We start from the raw sequence: 7,775 nt of genomic DNA on the forward strand, positions 1-7,775 counted from the left end.
GCCGGGCGGCTCCGCCCTGCACCCGCCTCCGCCCGGCCCGGCCCGCGCTGTGGGGCCGGGGCGGGCGCTGAGGGAAGGGGCGGGCGGAGGAGCCGTGAGGGGCCGGGCTCTGGGGGAAAGGCCGGGCTCGGGGGGAAAGGAGGCGGCTGTCCCGGGGCCATCTTGCCTCTCCCAGTGCTCCCCCTGAGCAGCTCTGCCTGTAATTCCCCCTGCCCAGCTGTCACCTTGCCCCCTGCTTGTTCCTACGTCCCCAGTCGCTTGAAGCGGCCGGTGGGAGTTGTACAGACACAGCGTGGGGTCAGGGCTGGTAAACAGCCACCCCATGGATCCAAACATCCACCCCACAGATCCAAACAGCCACCCCATGGGTCCAAACATCCACCCCACGGATCCCCACAGAGCAGTGGGGTGAAGGGCTGCACCCCAGCTGGGGCATCCCTGGGTGCTGAGGGCTGCCCTGCCTCACACTTGCTGTGTGCCCCCCTCAATGCTGCTTTTACTCCAAGGCTCAATTAAAAATAAATAAATAAAAAAACAAAATTGGTAAAAAGGACATTTTGCTATTTCTTTATTTCACAGCAAACACCCAACACAGTGCTGGGGAAAGGCACCTCCCGGCGAGGCCTCCTGGCTGATGACAAGCAGGCTGCGCACACGGGCAGAATGACTAAGTGCGAGGAGGGCCGCTTATCCCTGTTTATCCATTCATCTGCAGAGCACACCCAGCGCAGACCCAGCAGGACCCGCAGCGACACCAGCCCGAGCTGCAGGAGCTTCCAGGGTCACCTTAGGGTGGCCATCACAGTGTCACACCCCACGTAAAGGGGTTTGAGAGCTACTTCAGAAGTAGTTTGTATATTCCCAGCACACGGGGCTCCTGCTGGGGAGCTCTTCCAGGCCCTCGCTCCTCCGCTGCTTACAAGCTACCTCTTCTTTCCAGCCTGCACGTCGTCACAGGCAACACACACCCCGATGGGCTTGTGCCAACGCTAAGTAGCTCATCTCCTGCAGTGCATACCCTCAGAGGCTTCCATACACCACTCTCCTTGCTCTGCCCTTAGCTGTTGTTTTGCCAGGCTACGCACACCAGTCTCCTTCTGTAAGATGAGCCCGCAGCCTCTTTCATCAGCCTCTGCAGCTCGGTTCCTTTGCAGCCACCCCAGGTGGCACTGCCAGCAGAAAACAAATAAATGAGGGGTGGCAGAAGCACCCTGTGCCACAGCAGATTTTACTGAACCTGTTTCTCCCACGGAAAGGCTCTGAAGACCAAGAGCTTTGAGCAGTGTTGAGCTACCAGCGGTCATACCCTCTCTGTCCCCATCGCCAGGGTAGCACCATCACCCTTGCCCCACAGGGATGCTGAGCAATGACACACGGTTAAAAAAAAAATCCTTCGATGAGCCAAAACAGAGCCCCTTACGCTGCACTGCAACGCTCTTGATGCAAATATATTTATACTCCTTGTTTGCAGAAAAGTAATTTTAAGCATAGTAAAGTTACTTGCCCAAGGTCATAACAAGAATAAAAAGGATTCCTGTGCTAGGAGCTGAACAAAAGCATCCCGGCTCCAGTGACGTGCTCGCTGTGCACAGCTATAGCCCTGCGAGACAGTCACTGAGTGCTCTGACAAACACAGGAGCTCCTCTTGTGACATGGCCGGCAGCGGTGCCATGGCACTGATCCTTCCCCACTGCTTAGCTGTCCGTAAAACGTAATGAGATGGGCACAATTATGAGCCCCGCAGTGCCAGGGCACCTGCCATTCCCTGTACGTGGCACGATGGTGCTCAGTTCAGGAGGGTTTTGCTCATTAGAGTCAAATGCCTGTTTGCATTCCTGCCTCCCTGCTCATCTGCATGTGCCCTGGAGTCACCAATGTTGTCTAATTGCCTGCAGAGTCACAGGCACTGAAATTCTGAGTAGATGGGGGGAAAAAAAAAAAAAAAAAGAGAGAGATAAGGATGTTAAGATTCCCTTTCCTACTATTTTGTCCTGTTGTTTTGGTTAAAGTTGTTTTGAAGACTTTGTTCTGATAGTGGGAACTCTCACTTCCTCTTCGCCCTCATTTCTCCCTTCCTCTTTTTTCCCTTATTAAAAGGGAAAACTCTAAAGAGAGACAGATAAAAAATGCTAACCCCAGCTTTAGAATAAAATTTTCCTTTCAGATGTCATCACATTCCGCTAACTTTAAGGAACACGAAACTTCTTGACAAATAATGTAGTAGTAAACAAAACAAAACAAGCACCAACAACACCCATGGCACCTGGGCCATGCTCTGCCCACAGCACGGCTGAGCTTCTGCCATGGGCCTGGGAAAGTGGCTGGGAACAAAATATGCCCACAAAGGAACAGCTGAAGCTGCAAGTCTTGTACTACCTATACATATATATATATGTATGATGTATGCAGAAGGCTTCGTGGTTAAATCATGTGCGTTTTCTTGTAACTTAAATGTGTCCCCTTCTGGCCTTGCAGAGGCTGTCCCCCAGCCACACGCGATGACCCAGCACCTGCCCATGCCTCAGCTTCCCGTGCCCCACGGCCATCATCGCCCCAGCAGGACCAGGAAGCCTCCAGGAGAGGCAGCATAGAAGCAGCTGAGATACCTGAGCAGTGACTGGCACAGGCTTTAATGAGGTGAGCACTCCTGGGTGAGGCATTAGTGTTATCTCTGGGACAGCTCGTAGCTTGCAAAGTCATCGTCACCTGCTCTGTCGCTTCAGGGTGCGTAAGGGCTGGGGAGATGGGCAAGCCTGGCCTCTTGGCCTCTCCTCCTCTCCAGCTGAGGAGTCTTCATCTCAATCACCCTTGCTTTTCCAGTGCTCTCCCCTGTCCTACTGGACAACAGGGTTGGGGTTCAGCTGCTGGCTGGGGACACCCCAGCACACCACAAGACATCAGGCACTGGAGCTGCTGTGACTGAGGAGGAGAGAAAACAGCAGAGGCACAGCCGAGGAAATTGCTCATTGCATCTCAAACTTCCCTTGGGCTAAAGCTACACATCTGAGCAGGGAGCCCCTGGAGGGCTCACTACTGATGTATTTGTACTGTATATATCACTCATAACTTCTTTTTTACACACATGTGTATATAGAACCCATAACACTGACATATTTATAATATAAATATAATATAAAGGTTTATAACCTTTCCAAATCCCTTGCCCTGCTTTGCCCAGTACCTCACTGCTTCTCAGCCAGCTCCCTGGCCAGCCAACCGTGCCACCTGGTACTGACAGCAGCAACACCGATTATTCATTTGTGTTGGGCTGACACCTTTCATCAGTTCACACCGTACTTAGCATTGTTCTGCCACACCTCCCGCACACCTTCCTTCTCTGCTGGCAAGACATTGATGCTGTGGTCCCCCTCTCTGCTCGGTGGGTGCACAGGCTCTGCCATACAGCTCACCCAAGGGCACACGATGGCATTCCAGCTAAATGTCCCACCCCAGGGGTACAGATCTCTAGGATCTTGATGTCCCAGGGCTTTCTAGCAGCCCCCCGTGCAAGGAGGGGGGTGGGCAGACAACTAAGAGGTATAATAGGGTGATGATTCAGCTGAGGAATCTCCACCAGAGAGAAAAAATTATCCTTTACCAAGAGAGAAAAAAGTCCTGCCACAGCCCTTGGCAGTCTGCTTCCACTCCTCGCCTCTCTCACTGCTAACATACACATCTGCTTTTTAGTCCCTCTTTGGCAGGCTTCTGTTTCAGCCACTGGTTCTTGTTCTGCCTTTCCCTGACATTAAGGAGTACTCTGGTGCCAAGTAGTTTCTCCCTGTGATGGTACTTACACGCTGAAATCAAGACACATCTCAATTTCCCTGAAAAACCAAGCAATTTGAGCTCTTCAGGTCTCTCCCCACAAAGCATTTTCTCCAGCCTCCATGTTATTGTGCTGGTTTGTGTCTACGCAAGCCCACGTACTGGCATTTGTGTCTCTATGGGGGAGGCTGCTCCTGCAGATTTCCATCGACACGCATGCAGGAGCTGATGCATTGGATTTTGTCCCCAAATGCACACAGAGGTATTTTCAAGCCCTTGAGCTCCTATGGGGGCATTTGTGTCTCTTTGCTAGGGACCAGGTGAGCATCCATGAGCAACACCAGGAGCTCCTGAGCTGCTTTCCCCTCCCCCGCCCCAACCATCACCTTTGTGGGAAGAGGCTGATTCAGGGTCACCCCTCCTAAGCCAGCTCCTCCCATTTAATTTCATTCCCCAATCCACTGAGAAAAATCAGGGGACAGAACAAGTCCCCAGCAGAGCCACTGCAAGCCGGTGGCACAGCTGTCACCTGTCTCCATTACGTGGGTGCTACTGCTGTAATTGCCTAACACCCATCCAGCACCTGGTGAGCCTTGCTAGAAAATCCTTAGAGAGCAGCAAGGCGTTAATTACTATTGCTATTATTCTAATCTCACTGATGGGATTTGTGATCTCCTCCCTCACTGGAGGAGCCTCTGTTGCTCAGAGCAGGGCTGGACAAGAGGCTCAGGAGGGAAGTCCCGTCCCTACAGGCTCCGCATCACAGCCCAGGCAGAGCGGGGACTGCGGCCTGTTTGCTGTCACCCACAGGCTCTGGGGACAGGAGGACTGTCCCCTGCTCTGAGACAAGGGCCATGTTAAAATTAAGGGCTGGACTCTTATAGGTCTTTTGCATTTCTCCTTTGTTCCCATGCTGCTGACAGAGGCAGAGATGACCTCCAGCAGGGGCCTTATCCAGGGGCAGAAGGCAGCAGTGGTGTGTCTGAGACCACCCCAGCTGGAGGAGTGATCCCTGCACCTCTCAGCAGCCCCCCATGAGGATTAATTTAACCAGCCCAGATGTCCCCCTTCTGGCTGCTAAAAGCTGTGGGATGCACCCTGCCCCTGATACCAGGGACAGAGCTAACAATAAAAAGTCACCCAGAAATCCCCCAGTCCTCTCTGCAGGCCAGGAGGAAGTGCCTGGGGAGGAGGGTGGGCGCTGGGGTCACGTCAGCATCCCACACAGAGAGCTTTTGGGGTGGGGACACCCCACAGCCCCCTCGCAGGGCTGGCTGAGGGACATCAGGAGAGCAGCCCCACAGACCAGGGAGCCTCCCAGACCCGGGCAGACAGGAGTGGCCTCAGACACACTGCTGCCAGAGGGCACCATCAGCTGCTGAACATTTTTCAGCACAAAGCAATGCTCTCTGAACGACTTCTGCTCTCTGACTGCATCAAGGTGGATGCCAGGTGGGGAGCAGGAGGGCATGGGCGTCCCCCCCCCCTCACCTTGCTGCTCCTGCCCCTGCTCCTTTCCCCCTGCCCACAGCAGGGCTGTTCCTCGTAGGATATTTCCCTTCCGTCAGTCATCATTGATCTGTGTTTCCATGAGCTCAAAGGGCACTGCTCTGATGCCAGCGGCACCGTCAGGAGCAGGTGAGTCACCTCTGACAAACCTGCCCCAGCCTGAGCATCACCAAGCGCGTGCCCCCGGGGCCTGTCCCAGCTGCCCCTCCCAGCACTGTTCCACCTTGCCACAACCATGACAAAGGACATCCCCTGCCAGCCCACAGCACTGCCAGACGAGCTGGTGGCTCGGTCCCACCGGTAAGGAGGTGAGGTCCCACCTCAACAAGCCAAGGAAGTCCTCAGCCCACCTTCACCGAGTGAGCAGGCAGCACGGATGCTTCTGCAGCCAGCAGCTTCGTGGCCCTTTCGTTGGGCTGTGGGGGGACATCAGAGCCCCTGCCCTTGGGGCATAAGCAGAGCACAGAGCAGCTTGTGACAGCTCTAGGGACACTGCTCCTGCCAGAAGCCTCAAGGAACCAGCTCCTTGAGCAGTCAGCTCGCCTACACAGGTCCCACAGAAAGGCAGCTCAGAGCAGGCCAGCAGTGATCTCTGCGCAGGGCCTGGTGGCCTGTCCCTTCCCCAGAAGGGTGGGAAGGGGACACACTGGGCACCACAGGGCTTGTGTGACAAGCCATGGCACCCTTGGCTGAGGGCAGGGAGGGAAGGACATGGTATGACTGAGTAAGAACAGACAGGAAACAGCGTGGCCTGGGGGGTCATGGACAAGGTGAAGCACCCCAAGCATGACGTGGGTCCACGTCCTTGATTAAGTCCTCCTCCAACCCAGTGTGCGTTGACATTTCAGCCACTGGTGCAGCCAAGCCAGCACACACACATCTGCTGCAGGGGGGGAAATCAAGGCCAACAAGAATGTTGGATTCAGTGCATCATGGTGCCCAGGCCTAGAGCAGCACCCCCAGTCACTTTATTCGGGTTTGAACCCTGCCTCCAGCAGCCACCTGCCTGTCTGCAGGCCACTACAGCTCCACCTGTCCCCCTTCCCCTTGGCAAACATTAAAATCCTATCACTTGACTTCCTTGCTGCAACCCCAGCACCTGCACGAACTGCATAAATGAAATGGTCTTAAAAAAAAAAACAAAACAAAATTGTGTCATTTGCATCTCATTGTCCCCTACAGATGTGTTCCTGCTCACAGCATCCCATTACCAGCCTTGCATCTCTGCAGGAATTGAGGACTGAAAATGAAATTGCACTCTGGCCCCAGCCTGCCACTGCCTGTCCCTATGCATGGGGAGAGGACTTGTGTGGTGGGGACACACCGTGGTGTCCCCAGCTCCTCACATGGACACTGGTGTGAGGTGTCACCATGGGGAGCTGGCCCCGTGCTGCAACTGGGGCTGTCAGCATCGCACCCCAGCCCCACAGGGGCGGTCACTGCACTGGCCCCAAGCCCACGTCCTCCCACCCAAGTGCAGCAAGAGGAAGTTCAAGGTTCCCGTTCCTCTCTCCTAAGTTCAGCAGACACCACAGCCACATCCATAGTGATCTTCAGCCAGACACAGTCCTGAAAACAAAACAGAGACTGCTGTTGGTCAGGAGCTTGATCCTGCACCCTTGGGTGCATGGTCCCCACAGCGAGCAGAGCCTGAGAAAGCAGCAGCAGTGTCCCAGCTCAAGCTCTCCTGCACAGCACAGTGCTCCCCACACCCACCAGGTGCCCAGCTGGGGGTGCCACCACCCTCCAGGAACCTCACCGTGGAGAGGCATCAGGGAACACTGCAAGGAGCACTATGGAGGGGATCCTCCTACCCCACCCCAGGGGGCACCACCCAGGGGCACCCATTCCCCACCTCTTCCAGCACTTCATTTTCCCCTGCAGCCCCTTGCAGAGCCCTCCACCCTCCCAAGGTCCATCAGGGACACCAGAACCACAGGGCAGGGGCTCCCAGCCACGGTCCCATGCCTCTGCCCTCAGGTGTGGCAGACCCAGAGATGCTGGAAACATCCAACCAAGAGCCCAGCCCATCAGTAAGTCCCCCACAACACCACAAATCTAAACTGAAGTCAATCTGCAGCCCAAGTTCAAAGGCACAGCCTAGAGACCTTCCAAAAAGCCTAGGGATGAGACAGGCCCAAGGTCAGGCTGGGAACCCAACCAAGGTCAGGAGCTGGATCACCAAGGTTTGATCTGAAGACCAGCACACCCCCAGGCAGCTCAGGCAAGGATCAATGCCCCTGGCTAAGCTTAAATGGAGCCCCTGTGGGTGAGAGACCCAGCTGAGGTTGGTTGGGGCTGCCAAAAGCCCGTTAGTGCCCTTGTGCAGCTCCTGCCTCCACCCAGAACCCCTGCAGTCCCCAGCCTGCAGCTCGCAGAGGGCTTTTGGCAGCTCACCTGGCCCCACAGACCCACCACAAGCACCGGGTGTCCGGGGGTGCTGGGGGATGAGCTGCTGGAGAGGAGCTCTGCAGAGAAGGACCTGGGGAGCCAGCAGTGTG

The 7,775-nt window shown here is 55.3% G+C and overlaps 1 long non-coding RNA gene across 2 annotated transcripts; it reads right to left on the minus strand.

Annotated features, from left to right (window-relative positions):
• Window positions 1-5,734: 5,734 nt before the first annotated feature.
• LOC311422034 lies at window positions 5,735-7,775 on the minus strand. 2 transcript variants are annotated; one of them, XR_014685147.1, is made up of 2 exons: window positions 7,672-7,775; window positions 5,735-6,843 (listed from the first exon to the last, which is right to left on the minus strand). It is a non-coding gene; the product is annotated as an uncharacterized lncRNA (long non-coding RNA). The 2 variants fall into 2 exon arrangements; XR_014685148.1 differs by lacking the exon at window positions 7,672-7,775 and adding an exon at window positions 7,383-7,500.

The sequence above is a fragment of the Aythya ferina genome (genome assembly GCF_964211825.1).
Source record: "Aythya ferina genome assembly, chromosome: 20".
NCBI classification, from domain to species: Eukaryota; Metazoa; Chordata; class Aves; order Anseriformes; family Anatidae; genus Aythya; species Aythya ferina.